This window comes from Passer montanus, unplaced genomic scaffold (genome assembly GCF_014805655.1).
Source record: "Passer montanus isolate IOZ18808 unplaced genomic scaffold, ASM1480565v1 scaffold14, whole genome shotgun sequence".
Taxonomy (NCBI): domain Eukaryota; kingdom Metazoa; phylum Chordata; class Aves; order Passeriformes; family Passeridae; genus Passer; species Passer montanus.
In genome coordinates, this window is record NW_024360941.1 from 1403995 (window position 1) to 1420466 (window position 16472).

Consider the following 16472-nt stretch of genomic DNA (forward strand, 5'->3'; position numbering starts at 1 on the left):
GTCCAAGTCTGGACTGATACAGAAAAATAAAGTCACCATGTACATGACATACCATGTATATATATACAGTGTCGTGGAATATAATACAATACAGATTATATATTCTCTATTATATACATATAGAACATTTATAATATAATATACAGAGTCCTGACATAGAACATTTAAATATTTTGGTGTTGAGATATTACAGTGTTTATATTGGTTAATTTAATGTTTTGTGTCTGTGTTTGAGATTGGTGGCACTGCCAGGGACTCTGGTACTGACCTAGAATAGCCAGCATGAGCTGTCAAATATCAGGCACGACAGCCAAGGGATATTTATGACTTTCCTACTCTGAAGGCATTAAAGACCTTGAAGGAACAATTTGTGTGGAGACTTCAAGTAAAAGGTAATACAATAAAAGGCTAATTTACTTTCTATCAGCATGGGGGGGAAAGGGAAGAACAGTGTGGTATTTTTAGGATATTGGACAGAGACACAGTTGATACAGCCTCAGTGTTTTAAATTAGTCTGGTGCTGAATATGTGCCAGCTAAGTAAGGAAAATGATATTATCTGTACTGGAGAAGAAAAGTAAGCAAGTTATTATTTAAATTTTATTCAAATTTAGACTTCAGTGAATTTCTACAAAATAGTTACATACCTACTAAATCACTTTAATTCTTGACAGATAATGTTGTACCAAAGAAAATATATTGGGATTGTAATTGGGTTTGGGGGTAATATACTTTGTGGGAAACCAGATTATTAGGATAATTTTTCAACTTGACTTAACCTGTTACCCTGTGAAGTTCCTGTCATTAGACTGTGACAGGCCAGACAGCCTCACTGACTTGAAATCTTTGTTCCACCTGAAATGTACCATGCTGTTGTACCTCCCTTTGCTAAGATATCCCATGGCTATTTATTTGCAGTCCTTTCCCTCCCTCAGACAAAATCAGGCTTGTGAAGTGGAGGGAAAACTTGCTGATTTTATGCCATTATCCCAGTTTTTAATGACACATGGCCATCTTGAGACAATTTGTTATTTCTATACTGCTTTTTAAGGTCACGACTTAACGAAGGTAAGCGAATACATGAATTGAGTAGATGTTCTGACACCCAGATCAGCTTCCAGGATTCATAAATTACCAGAGGATGGGTCTAAATCTGTCTGAAAAAGTCATTGAGATTAATTGTGAAGATGAAGCACAATATGATATTACACAGTACAAGCCAAAGCAAGGCGAGGTGCAGAATTAGGCAGGGCTCTTACATCAGCAGTGAAACTGCCTTCAGTGCAAGTGAGAGCACTTGCTGAGAAAGCACCAGTATGCAAATATTTTTCTTCTTGCACACTGTTCACAGCTTCTTACTCAAGTCTTCTCTAGGACATTCATTTGAGAGAAAAAGGGTGACCCAGTTTTGGGGGGATCTTTAACATTTTAGATTGCTTGCAGGTGATGCTTCTATTCAGATCTCTAATGTCTAATGTCACACTGGCTGCACACCTTGTGCGGCTGATGGCCTGAGCTACTCTACCTACTGTCAAGCCAACTCTGTTCATATTATCCAGGAAATGGACTGCTGAATGGAGGGGGTTTTGCTCTGTGGAGAGCAGTGGGTCATATTTGGATGTTAATAACATGTTCTATTAAATGAAAAAGGCAGAAGTTGAAGAGCTAAAAATGTAGTAGAAGGCTCAGCAATGTTTTTTAGCTGCTGCAGAATTCATACAGGCAAAAAGGTCTGGCTGTATGAATCTGGGTAAGGGCCTAGAGAGATTTTGGCTTTTCTTATAGGCTGTTCTACCCTGGATTCTTTCTGTTTTAGTCTCTTTTATTTATTTTGTTTATTGACAGTTCACAAGTCTCACTTATTTTGTAATACTGAATGCAGATTGTTTGAACCAAGACCCGCAGATTGACTTATTTTATGAGGTGTCTGGTACATAAAGTAATTGACAATTAAACTGACAACTCAGAGAAGTTCTTCTGACATGAAGACATAATGCAAATGTTAATAGCTTTTCTTTCAAAAGCAGTGCTCTCTTAAAGCCATAACAGGGAATAAATGTAACTGGGGATACCTGACTAGGGAAGAATTCTGGAAGTGAGACGTGAATTCAACTTAAAAGGCTCAGTGCTATTTGTAGTAAAGGACTGGGGTACGTGACAGCTGAGCATTGCACACCTGGCCCTTCAGGGTGAAAACTTCTGCCTCTAACGCTTGTTCTTGGGCCACTGTATAACTCAGCACGTCTTTTCCCTGCATGTGTCGTTGCAACATACAAATAGGTGCCTATAGGTTGGGAATTTACAGAATGCTGTGAATGAATGATTTTTGTCTGAGCTGCTAATGCAGCTCTTTCAATGGGGTGACTGGTTGGATTGTAAACCTTTTGAAACAAATAATGTTTTCTTGTATAAGAGGCTCCAGTGTTCTTCAAGGCCCCAGAGTCCAGTTGAAGAGTAGCCCAAGAATGTGTAACCTACAACATGCAGTTTGGCTGCTTTTGTGGCAAGGTCACACATGGAATTAGGATTTGGTGGTGGAGGGGAAGAAGTAGATGAAACAGTACTTAAGGGAAACTAACTTTCTACATGTGACCTACTTTAGCTACTCATGATGTGATAAACAAGAGAAAAAAATGCATGAAGAAATATTTCTTCCTCTTTGTCTATAAATGTATATAACACACTAGATCTATTTCTGCATGCTTTTAAAAGATTCTCTGCAGCACTCGCTCCTCTGTAAGCATATAGGATTATGCATCAAGATCAAATTAATCCTTCATTTTGAAGTGCACAAGCTCAGCATTTGCCACAGCTTTGCTCTAAGAAAGGGATTCAGACATTGTGGTCTCCATCAAAGAATGGCAGATTGTTGGCAGAATCTTTTTCCATTTGTTTCTGCAAGTGAAACAGTTAATAAATCAGTCATGCATTATTACTGGATTAGCAATCACACTCCCAAATGCTACTAGCTGTTCTCACTCTTTCTCCTGAAGATTACCTTTAAATCCTATCAAGGGACAAGATTCCTTTTGCCTTCCTGGCATTAGCACTCTAGTGACCTACAGCCAAAGTCAATAATCACTAAACTAGCTCTTTGTCATGGTGGAAGAACAGACTGCCTTAACCAGATCCACTGTTTCTTAAGAATTTAGTTTCTCTTGTCAATGCCTTCACTTTTTATTTTTTCCTTTGTTTAATTTTTTTTCCACCTCAGCCAATCTGAAGCTGAACAGAAGGAAGTTTGCCACAATGAATCACTCAAGAGTCTGTTGTGGGGTCACACAGAATGGGAGAGTTTTGCAAGGCTGAAGACTGCAGAGGAGCTGAACCAAGAAAATGAGGAGAAGGTAGGTACTTAACAAATTCTTTCTTTCTGGTTAATTAAGCTTATTTACCTCTTGTCTGCAGCTGAGTGTGGTCTGTAAACCTGCCCATTCCTCTTGGTCTGAAAGCAGAGAAACAGTACTGGTCATTAATTGATGAGAGAATTAATTCATGGTCTTTGAGCTCTCCTTGTCTACATTTTCATAGGAAAGTTACTTAAAATTGCATGTTGGACATATCAAATAGTACAACACTTTTTTTGGTTTGTTTTGAGATGCTCACCAATGAAACGGCTTAACTCAGCAGTGACTCCTTATTTTGCCTACTTTGTGTTTGTTTTCATTGCATTTGTTTCATTATTAATGGGATTCATTTACAAAACCATTGGAGTATTTTATGTGCAAAAAAAAATCAAAAAGTAAAATTACACTTAAGTTACCATGTACTTCATTTTTAAGGAGCAGTTAATTTTAAAATGTTTGAAACCTGAAATATACAGATACTAAAATATTTTGAATAGTAATGAGTATTACTAGTAATGAGTTTCATTGTGTTTTACTGCATGGAGGATTCATGTTAATGTATCTGTAAAATATTTTTTCTTATAGCCTTGTAGGTTTTTTTGCTAACCTATTACTAGACATGAAGGATGGTCTGGAGATTTTAGATCTCCCTAGTATGCAGACAAAGATAACAGGATATGAACCGAAAGGTATAAGCAGCACTTAAACTCTACCTTGTACCCAGTGATGCATGATTGTGCAGGTAACTTCTTCAAGTGCCTCCCGGTAAACACGCAGCCACAGTATGTTTGCAGCACTGTACTTTCTGATATTATCAGCAAAGTTATCTTCTGGGGTGAATGGCTAGATAAAGGAGTGGGCTAGCATTCAGATCAGGGCTCACTGTGTCTGACTCTTAAGGTGTTAGACTGTTTCATTCAGAACTGTATTTCCTCAATTCACCACAATTTTAGTTCATAGTGTTTCTTTTCTAGAAAGTGCAAACAAAAATGGTGGACAAGGAAGTGTGGGGTTAATGTGAGAAAGCAAAGACCAATGCAACTGGACAAGAGAGAGCAGTTAAATGTTTGAGCATTGAATGGAAAACTAAGAGAAAGCTTTTCCAGTCAGCTCAAATATTTTTTCTATGCACAGGGAGAGCAATCATGTGGAAAACAAAATCTGGGAGGCATCTAGATTGAAAGTTGGAAAGCAAACTTTGGTTCATACCAAGAACTCTCTTAAACTAAGACCTAAATGGGCCAACTTGCTACCATTTAGTTCTCTGCCCTCACGTAATACTTCTTTGTGGACAGTCTCAGTTCACAAGACTGCATTGAAAATTCAGGTTATGGGCTCATAATTGTGCATGGAGTCTTTTGCTGGCTTTCAAACCACCTCCTCTCTTTCTACTGTTTAAGCAATATTTTTCTGGCTGCTTAAAGCTCTGCTTCATGGTGTGTTCAGTGACAGACTTGCTGCCTGTCTAGGACTGTTGGAGCTCCAGCCCAGCAGACCATGCATGTGGTCCCCACTGTTGTCATGCCAAGCATGAAACATGACACAGGAGCCAGACAACTCACATGACGTTTCTGTAACGCTGAGTACTTTCTTGCACACTCAGAACACTTACTCACTTACTATGTGAAATTTTCTTTGTTCTCTTTGGGTTTCAGCGTCCCCCCAAATAGCGTAATAAAATTTTGCTTGCTGTATAAAAAATGTGGAGAAAGTGTAGTGCAAGTGCAAATACAACTATACAGCAGCTGTTTGTGAAATGATGTCTCTGTTTTAGATGAAACATGGTTATGAAAATAGAGAGGTCCTAAGATAATTTTCGGTCTTTTAAAGCTATGAAACCCTGTAGTGTTCAGGGTCTTTTGGTAGCATACCATTACCTTACACTTTTCTTTTCAAAAAGAAAGAAATTAGATGTGCTGTGTAAACATTTGTGTCTAAACTTGATATGGTATGCAAACCTAGTCTGATGTAAGGAAAGGTCATTCAGAGAAGAGTAGACTCTGAGCTCTGTGGCCACCAGTAGAATTTATTTAGTTCCTACTTTTTTTTTTTAATCATCTTGGGCAATGTGCTTTGTCAATAAGGTCTCTCAGGACCTAGGCTACCTCTTTACAGAGGAGGCATTGTAATGATGAGTACATGCGGGACAGTGAGCTGCCTCAGTGCTGCTCTGATGGGAACCATGTAAGTACCTACAGGAGTCACCTGCTCTCCCTGCAGCAGACTATACCCTGAGGAAGGTGGCTTCATATTTGGATAGATGATGAATAATATTTCAGCTTTGTGGGTTGGTTCCCAGGCCAGCATTCAGTGGGCAGCAGGAAATCATGTGTCCACAAAGAGACAAACTTGAAATGCTGAATCATATTGCCAAGCTGGAGAAAGACACAGTGCTTCCATCTTGTGGTGTGCATTGTTTTTTCTTCATTGTCAGTACAGCCTCAGGACACTGGAATTGTGAGCCATGACTAGGTTTTAGAGGTGCTGTTGTAATACAAACAGTACTGCTACCACTAAGCAACTTCCTTTTTAATAGCGGTCTTCACAGCAAAACCCCAAACCCAAGTTAATTACAGGAGGCCAGGGAATTATTTCAATTAGACCAGGATAGTGGCCCTCTGTCCAGAAAAGCAGATTTAAGCACAACTCTGCTGGAGCAAGTTCAGTCCAGCTCATTAAGACCAAGTGTTAAGACCACATTGTCTTTTACAAACTACCTCTTTTGCTGGTTACTGTTGTCTGAAGAGCTGCTCTGCCTGTACTTGATAGCATCTCTTTCTTCTTCTCCTTCCCAGCCAATCTGAGACCAGTAGCTTTCACCTAATGGTGACTCTGCCCTCTGCACCTGTCCTGGTCTTGGAAGTCAGAATTTGTAAACCTTCTTTCATGCTCTTGAGATAATTTCCTATCTAATGTGTGCTGTTGTGCTGGTTTGGATAAACATAGGTAGAGGAAAACATACGTATGCCTGTCATTAGGGTTAATTGTTACAATTTATTTATGGTGCCTTCTAATTCTTGACATTTTGTGGGACCAATGGATATCTTATGTTCCACGAATATTTAAGCAAGCTCTATCTGAAGATGATGATTTTGCAGTTTTTCTCCTTATGATTACTGACCTCTCAATTTTGTTCTGCCAAGTGAGTCCCATTGGATTTTACACGTGCTGCTCCCTCACCTGTCTAGAAAGGAGTCTGGATACGGCTGCTATCATACTGCTATAGCAAATGACTCCTTACGGGACTGAGGTTAGGCTTTTGAAACAAATGAAATTTGTAGTCACTCAAGTTATGTCAGTCAGAATGGAAAATTTTAACTGCAGTTGTTTTAAAGATCAGTACAGGGTTAATATTGATGAAATGTTATCCCCAATTTTTTAAGTCTCCTAAGAGCAGTTTGTATCCCCAGTGGCATCTTCTTGGTCTCAAACGATTGTGAGACAGCAATTCTTGGCTTTAATTTGAGTTACAAATACCCCATTTCCTGGATGGATGCTAACTTTGAAGAAATGAGTACTGCTCAACTGTCTACAGACTGTTGACACAAGAAACAATTTACCAGTTTGACAGTGTTAGGAACTGAGGAAGATTATATAAGTCTGAGGAGGAAAAGGACTGAAAGAAAAAAGAGATGGAACAAGTTGATGGCTGCATGGAGATGAGAAGTAAGAAATATGAGTGTATTCCTTATGAAATGGGATAGATGGGATTAAAGAAACCCAAGGAAAGTAATAGTGAGGAGATATAAAATATGCTGGTATCTAGTAAATATGAGCACAGAAGCGAGAGGACTTGGGAGGAAAAGAAAGCAAAAAAGAGAATATATAATGAAAAATGCCTTGCTGAGCTGACAGAAGAATGTCCCTGGAGGAGAAGAATGCAAAACTATAAAGAATTGGGTAGTTTGACTAGCTTGAGGCAAAGCACAAGTTCTGGCAACAAGGGAAATGAAATTCTTTAGAAGAAGGAAACAGTAGATTTTCGAATAGAATAGAGCTGACATAGATTTGAAGTTAATTTCAAGTGTTATTCTATTGCAAGTTCGTTGATCAGATATTATACTAAAATATTTATATTTTATTTTCCTGGGAAGCAAAATCACTGAGAAATTTGCTGTAATTTTTTAATAGCTTTTTCTACAAAGGTCTGGTGTTTTCATTATCACTACTGGATGGTATGGTGAATGATCCAGACAACCTGACACCCAAGGATTTGTGTTTTCCTCGATATGGATATGCCTGCAACATAAAGGAAAGATGCCCCAGACAACTTGAGGCAGGCTGAATGCAGGTGCTGTTGTATGGTGGTTGAAGTGGCACAAGACTCTGTTGTGCATGTGCCTGAGTAATGTCAGAGCTGAAACCTCTGCTGTTGTCATTGTTCTTCTTTCATGTGTACATCACAGCACTCAGGTGCACAACTGTTGTGCAAATATGTCAGGATTGGACCTCAAAGATGTCAGAATAACGTCAACACTTACAGAAATGCATTAATTAATAATGAAGAACATTCAATCTTCTGTGTACTGGCTTCTGCTTTTCCACCTGCTGACATAGCTTTGTGTCTCACTTGTCCTGGTTACTGCTAGGAAGCTACATGCCAGAAGCAAACACTCCATTTTAGCAGGGCTGGCTACTGAGGGAAACCTGAGCTCCTGAAAACCTTCACTCTATTTAAATGGGCAGTCTAATTTTTGTTGGCAGGAACAAGGTTACAGTTTGATGATAACCTTATTCTCCAGCACAGTGAAGACCACAGAGAGAATGGTTTTGGAATTGGCTTCCTCTGTTTCTAGCTGAAAAATGACATTTCTTTAGATGAGGAATTGGTTTTTCAGCTAAGTTTTTTGTTGAGACCAAAATATTTCTTTTTAGGTATCTCAAACACCTTAGCATAAAAAGACCTTTTCAGAACAAGACTTGCAATATAACAATATTGTTTTAAATAAAAATGGTAGAACTCCAGTTTAGTCGTGCATAAGTATGGTAAGCAGTGTTTCAAATTTTTCAAGTAACTTTCTTAGAGTATCTTATCCTAATGCAGGAAAATAAATCCCATCAATTCAAGTTGACGGATACTGACCCCCACCTTATTACAACCTCCTTTCAGGCAGTTGTAGTGAGCAGTAAGGTTATCCTTGAGCCTCTTTTTCCCCAGACTTTCCTTTTTTTCCCCAGACTAAACAACCCCACCTCCCTCAGCTCCTCCTCATAGGATTTATTCTCTGTACCCTTCCCCAGCTCCATTGCCCTTCTCTGGACATGAAAAGCAATATAAGTAAGATGCTTTCCGTTCGTTTGCTCTCTTCCTGACAATGCAACTGCTGGCAAATTCAATGCCAAGTAGAGTATTGGAAAAAGACATGTTCAGGGAGAAGGTGTAAGATGAAATGTCCAATGGAGCATATGAAATGTTAGAGCTGAGATAATGTGTAAGAAATTACACAGACCCTCTGTAGTGGGATGGTTCTTATAATTATACATAATATATAATTGTAACAAATAAACTACTTTATCCATAGGCACTCATGGGCATCACTTTAGGTATTGAAAAACTAGTGCCAATATTCATTACCAAATAGAACTCTCTGTGATGTTATGGTTTTTGTAATTAACGGAGTTTGGTTTTTTTTTATAGAGACTGTGGAGCTGACATATTAATAGGGTATAACAAATACACAGATATTGGGAGCTATGGTGCTTTTACTATACTGGGTGTTCAGCACTGTAAGCATGGAACAAAAATCTGCATATCCCAGACAGGGCTTTTCTGTTTCTTCTTTGAATGTTTCATTGCTTGGCTAAGTTAATTGTACACAAGCACAGCATGATTTTCCCTAGCTGCTTCCTTTTGAGCTGAGGGAAAACACTTGATAAAGGACAAAAAGACTAGTTTGCAGCAGATCAGTCAAAGTAAATCCCATTTTAATTGGAAAATGTGGAGCCATTTATTCTTATTTAGTCATGTTGCCTGCCAAATATGTGCCTTCTATCTCCAGCCACTTCAGCACAAGTCTCTTTAATGTTCTTTGTGTGTATATTTAGTAATGGAAAAGTTTGTATTTATTTTTCATACTGCAGAGTTACTGAACTGCTTTTGCTTAGATTTGATACTTATCTTTTTGAAGACTAGCTGGAAATTACCACCTTGAAATGTGAGTTTCAAAGCTCCTCACAAACTGTAGAATTATCAGGAGATAAGGAGAGATGAAAGGAACTTTCAATAGAATGTTTATTCATTTTGCTTCTTACCTTTGATTATTAGTTATCTGCAAGGAGGACTCTTTCCACAGGACACTATGCTAGCATTTTGGACGTCCAGATTGTTGTCCCTGAATAGTGTTCTGTCAGTAGTTTCCAGTGGCTTGTCTTTTATTTACTGGAAACTACCTTACCTTCACTTGTGTGGCTGACTTCAAACCTTCTGTGAAACATTCGATTTAAAAATTAAATAAAATATGTTCACACTTCACTAGGGCCAACCCTTTTTGCAAATCTGTTTTGGAGTGCAGTGTCATGAGCTGCTGGATTGTGCAGGATATAAGCCTCTGCCATGGGGCTGTGGCTGTGAGAAGCAGAGCTAGGAACCTGTGCCAGTGGATATTCTGTTGAAGGAGCAATGACAAGGAGCAATGGCCTAAAAATACTGATTCTCTGTAAAATTAAAAGAATAGCATTCTTGCCATTTCTGCAGAGGGTCTTCTGGGTATTTTCTCCTATTACAATAAAGGAGATAGTCCCTTTCTTATGTAATTCTAAGTTCCAGTTTTACTGGGTGCGTGTTCTATGTACCCCGCGTGTCATGAAGGAGTTGAACAGGTTGTACTTAAATTTGGAAGAGGATGCATAAATAGATGGTGCCTAGTCTTTTAGCATCTGATTGAAAGACCTTTTAAATGTAGTAGAAGGTCATGACCAGCTTCAGTGAGCACTAAGCCAGTAACTCCTGTTCAATGATACAGTCATTGTAGGACTGAAATCCAATGGATAGAAGCGCTTTTGCAAAGGATACCGATCATCTCATGGCTCAGCCTGATTTCTTATCCCGGGTCCCTCATCAGCATGACTGCTTTCATCTTTTGGCCTAGCTTTGCAATAGCCTGAAGCATCATAAAATCTCTCAACTCTATGCTCTTTGTTACATATAAGTGTATTCTTTGACAGTCTGCCTGGAACAGACATACTTCAGCTGGCATTGAAGTCTATATAAATAGGAGTGTTTTGAGGTTCTTTTGTTGCTGTTGTTTTTATTTTGTGTAGGAGGATGGTATGTTTTGTTGATTGAAGATGTTTTAGGAATTTTAGAGACTTTTTAGTGGTGCATTTGGTGTTTGAAAGCAGCTGTATTATTTTCTCTCTAAACTTGCCAAATGGAATTTATTCCACAAACCCTTTGGCATTTTCCAGAATATGCTGCCAACCCTGACTTTTAAAATAACTGTAGCTTTCTTTCCTTATGCTCTCATCTTGTTTTCCAGGTATTTTTGGTATAGAATAAAAGCTTGAAAACATGCATAAGGTGGGTACATTTCAAAAAGAAGTTTGAGTTTTTAAAGAAAAATGGGATGAGAGACAAAGGCATATCAGAACACAGACCTGCTGGGCATTTAGGAGCAAATGTAGATCATCTCTTTCATGCTGTGGCATGTAGAGAAATCTCAGAATTCACTTTCAGCCAGTAATTGAGCATGTAAAAAGTGTTTCTGTGAAAATGAAAAATATCTCTGTCCATGCAGTGAACACTGCTATGTTGTGGATCAGTTTTCTGTGCAAAAGACTTTTATTTTGATTGTGTTGGTCTTTTCAACAGGGGTCTAATGCAGAGTTCCTATTGAAATAGAAAGGAATACTCATTTTGAGCACTTTCAAATGTCACCACAAATATTTCTACTGAGTATTGTAAATGAAAAGTCCAAAATTATTAGAAAAGACCTCTCTAATCAAACATGATATAGAGTATACAGCTGCAACTCATGAACCCTCCAACACATAACCTACAAAACTTTGTTTTTCCATTTGTCTAAATGCTTGTATTGTATTGAAAAATCTTAGGAAAGAACAGTGATGCTAAGGAAGCCAATAATGCCCTTGAAGAAGTGATGCGTGGGAAATTGTTGCCTGCTTTTCAGTCTTGTCATACATTGGAGTTAGGATTGATAACTACTCTTTTAGAGGGGCGAGTATCTGTTGTCATTGCTGAGCAAGGAACAGGAACATTCAGTCTCAGGGGATGTGCCAAACATTTCTGATGCAGTTTAGGAACATACATGTACACAGCAGGTTCTTGCTTAGTGCTGCCTGGTCCAGATGGAGTCATAAGTCATGAATCATTGATGAGGGTTGATTCATGGTCCTGGCATTCTCCCTACAGGTCTCTTGCATGCTGGGATATCTCCAGCCAGTGCTAATCAATGAGGATGACATTTTCTCCACACTAACACTGGATTGCCAGCTTCCCAGCAGGCAGAACAGCTTAGGAAAAGAAAGTCCTCCTAACTTTTTCTTGATGCTGTATGATTAATAGTGGTGGGGACTGGGCACTTTGAAAATGGCTCCAATACCCATGTCTTAATGATCATCCACACCCATCAGAGCAGAATGTTGTATTTATTGCCAGTTAACCTAAATCCCTCATAAGACAAATCAGAGGATAATATATTTACATAAGCCAAATATGGACAGCAAAGTTGGTAGGTGTATAAGCAAGCCAAAGGAATTAAAAGCAAATCTTGATATCCACCTTTACTTAAGCTCATCTTAGCGCAAGCAGTGAAAATACTTTGGTGCTTTATGGCTGGGATCTAATTCTTGGACAAAGCCCACTAGTTTGCATTTAAATGTCACTGAAACAAACCTTATATTTATGGGTTGCATGCATGTGGTAAGTGGCCAAACTTTTCTTGGAATTCTGTTCAGATTCAAGTATTCTGCCTCTTTTCCTTAATGTTTTCCTGTAATCCATCACTTTCTTTGGGGTCAGTTTAAATATTCTCATATAGGACATGTAACCATTCACCTTACTGTAGAAATGTTGATGTATTTCAGATGTTAGCTAGACAGTATTCTCCTTTCCAGATGGCATTCAGGCTGGTTCCTTCGCTGGACTATAAACAAATCATGATCCCATTGTGAGATAAGCATTCTTTCATCTGACTGATGATGCACAAACCTCAGTACATAGCTTTTCACAAAGCCATATCCTTATACCAACAGTACTTCCAGGTACAGGCATGTAAGAGAGATCAAAAGTTAGGTACATCTCCAATTCTTGAGGCTCATTGTGTCACTAACCAGCACCTTTGGTAAGACAGTAGATTTGAGATCAAGGGTTCCCAGCTCTTGAGAGATCCAGTGGCAATTTATTTTCTGAACCAGTAGATGGAAAGGATTTACTACAGTGATCAACTTTTTAGATGCTGTGTACAAACAGTGTTACTAGTTACAGAAAAACTATTTTTCACACTCTATTTATAAATACCCAGGATAAAAGTAGATTCTGTGTAATTTATGGGAGTCATGGGGGAGGGAAGGAGTGCTTTCATTGCTGCTGAGGGATATGGAATATACAAGGTGGTTTTGGATAAAAGGTGATTTTGTTGAATTATTTAGCAGTGATGCATTCCCTCCATCCAGCAGGAATAAATGCTGAGTCTGTGCCCTGGTTTTCCAGGGTGAGAGAGATAGGTACTTCAGTACTGTGGTATATGATCTCTTACAGAGGGTCTAGATCAAAGATGAAAATGAAATGTCACTGTAAAGACCCCTCACCACCATTTTGTAAGCTCAATAACGTTACGTGTGAGAACAAAAAGAGGTCTTTGAATTAGTAAATCTACTCTGTTCTTTACCACCCTATGTAATTCTACCTATGCACATGGGACTGAATATTAGTGGATCTATGCTAGTGAGAGAAGGAAATGAAAAACAGTACCTCTCTTGACTTTTTAGCCTGTATACATGTATGTACTATTTTCCAATTTCTTTGCATATGTACATAGATAAATTGATTGAGAGTTGCTTAAAAACTGTGTACAGCACAGCAAAATTGATAGGAGGTGAAAAAATTTTACCAAAAACTTGGATTTTACCCATTAATCTTTATTGTGACCTTTTTGTTTGCAATGGAAAAAAAACCCCAAACTTTTTTTACTTTCTCCTTTCCTCTTCCTAAGACCACAGCCCCTCTTCTTAAATATTAGGTATGAAAGCCCAAATCCATGGAGGCCTTTAGCAAATATCCCATTGGCTTCAGTGAAACCAAAATCTTCCCTGAATTTATAAAATGGTTAAGCACTACTAAACCACACATGCCATAATGCACACCCAAAATGCCAGTGGTTTCTTTTCAGGGACTGGCAAAAATGCTGCTGTTAGATCACAGGGTAATAAACCAGTGTTTCTGTTGTCAGATATCCAGCAGAATCATTGTTGCTATGCAGAGGAATGTTATTAAACACTCCACTCCCCAAACTGTTCTTAATGTCAAAAGGAGAGTGTACCTTTTAATATATTGCTTTGGATTTTAAATATGTTTCCTTATTTACAGTGCTTTGGAATTTACCTTTTATAAATACATGAAACGCATCTGCAATTGCCCATAAATATCAGTATTGTTTTTTAACTTTGTTTCAAAATATCCCAATTTTGTGTACGAGCACTGAGTAGGATAACCAACCTCTGAATACCTATTATGAGCATCTCCAAAGTGTTTCTGATTTGTTTCAGAAGAACTTTGTCTAGGCATAGAAATGTAAGAATCCTTGGTTCTAAGACTTTCAATAAGGATAGTTAACTGATTCAGTATGAAACCTCCTTAGGAACTGTAATAAATTTGCGTAGATCACTGTACATTTCCATAAGTGGTACTGTCTGTCACTTCTGAATTCATGTAGATATAAACTGCTCAATGATCATCAACAAGTCTGCATTTATTACCAACTTCAATCTCTACTGATCTGCCCAAGAACTGAGCACATTGTAGTCACAGGCTGGACGTGCCAAGGGAAACATGGAGATGTCATAATGAGCTGCTTCCAAGCAGTTTGCTAGGACATGTGAAATAGACATCGATGCGCCAGAGCCAACACATTTAAGACTGTTAATGTATTTTTTTCTTGGGTATACATAGATTACCCAAAATTTGGGGCCTCCTTAAGAATACGTTTGAACCAGATTGCTTTTTGTAAAGGACTTTGCTCACATACTACACTGTTCATCTTGTGTCCCCACATTTAAAGGGATCAGTATGTTTCATTCACTGGATTAAAGATTATTTCCTGCAGGGACTTAATATAGAAAGAAGGCTTCCTAAAGGTGTAGTTCTCCTTACAGTCAAAAGATGGTGGTACAATTTCTGTTCCAAGCGGCCCAGCAACACAGAGCAATAGCTGTATATCCATTGTTTGCACTTATAAGAAGGGATAGAGCAAGAAAAGAAAGGTGGGGCTCTGTAGATGAGATCCCAGCAGCCAGTTGTTTGTTGGGCATTGGTCATGACCATCACCTTCTCTGGCAGCCAGTAATCCTGAATGTGGCCAAGATGGCCAGGTTTAATTGACTCTAGTACAGCCATCAAGCCACCTGGTGCCAGAATAGACATCTGTACTGAAGGGATTATTGAAAGGCTTAGGGGGTTGAGAGAGCATTAAATGAAAGTGTCCTCATCATCTCTGATGTTTTCATAAACTCTCTGAAAGCAACAACTTATGTAATTAAAGTAGCAAGTTTAATTAGACCTAACTATTGATTAGTTCAATGTTAATCTCAAAGTGTTTTATACTGAGGTGCAGGTAGTTCATAGCAAGAAAATATTGCTTCTGTGGAAAATAGAACTAGCGTTTCCTTAATTTAAAAAGGAGAGAAGTTTCCACTAACTGCTCAAAACAGATTTAAGACAGGCTGTTTCCTGACAAATGCCTATTCTTCCCAGCATATTTAATTTTCTAGGAATACAAAGCAAATAAGATGCTCATGCTGAATAAAATGGGAGTTTGTTTTTTTCACTAATCAACAATGAAATTTCAATCTCATTTTGGCTGTAATGAATCCTGCTAGAGCAGTTGTTTGCTTGGGCAAACTGCTGATTGTAGCAGAATCTGGGAAACTAATTTCACACGAGATACATGATGTTCTTCAGCAAAGTAGGATCAGTAAGGCTCTAATATTCCTAGCACACAGATATTTAGATGCATGTGGTGCTACATCTGAGCTGCGAAAGCAGAAACATGTCTGCACGCAGCATGTGCAAAGATTGTTATGGAAAATTTATCTCCTTGAGTAATAGAGTGAGTGTTTCTGTATACACTGAAATGCTACTGTGAATCTGCTTAGAGGTAAGACTGATAATTTGAGACAAGTGCTCAAACATCAATACAAGTGCTCTGCTTTTAGGTGTGTAATATCTCTTTCAGGAATTTCAGTTCTGCCAGTGCCTGTAAAAATTGTGCTTGGTCCTAACAAGTTAAGTTCAGGCACCAGTTATTAGGTACCATATGGGGTCAGTGAAGTGCCTTCAGGCTCAACATAGAAGTAGCCAAAAGAAGACAGTGAGTACAGGAGCCTATCAAAATTTTCTTGCTTTCAGGAACTAAGGTACAGTTGAAAGCCACACATTTTCACATTTTTCTACCAAGGATTCTCCTGGTAGAAATGATGGATGAATGGATGTCACCCACACATTTTCACATTTTTCTACCAAGGACTCCCCTTTGGATGTCATTCACTGCAGCAGGACTGTATTTGGAGAAGGCAAGACAAGTAGTGGTATTTTTCAATTCTCTGGCTTCAGATTGAAGGATACAGTGAGAGCTATTGCCAAAAAAAAAGCTTGGCAGATAAGGCAGAATTCTATCTCTGGAGTGCATATGAGAGCATTATGCTGCAAAACCAAGTGTTTGTTTTCTGTTCCCTGATCTCAGGGTCAACCAGGGAACAGGAGGAAATTTGTGACTTTTAGGAGTTGAAATTTTACTTTCAGGTGCTGGGGTTATCTGAGATGTGTCTAAATAATTATCTCAATTCTCTGTATTATCTCTAGGAAATTATTGTAGAGGCAGCCTGACATTTTTGGTTCATTCCCACCAAGCTAGAGCCCATTTACCTCTAGAAATCAAGGTGCATGGAGAAT

The 16472-nt window shown here is 38.5% G+C and overlaps 1 protein-coding gene across 1 annotated transcript in view; it reads left to right on the forward strand.

Annotated features, from left to right (window-relative positions):
* The first annotated feature begins 305 nt into the window (after positions 1–305).
* Positions 306–16472, forward strand: part of TRIM2 (tripartite motif containing 2) — a 111920-nt gene continuing 95753 nt past the window's right edge. The window contains exons 1-2 of the mRNA XM_039699967.1: positions 306–392; positions 3214–3346. The gene's annotated coding sequence lies outside the window, so the exon portion shown is untranslated. The remainder of the gene's footprint in view (positions 393–3213; positions 3347–16472) is intronic.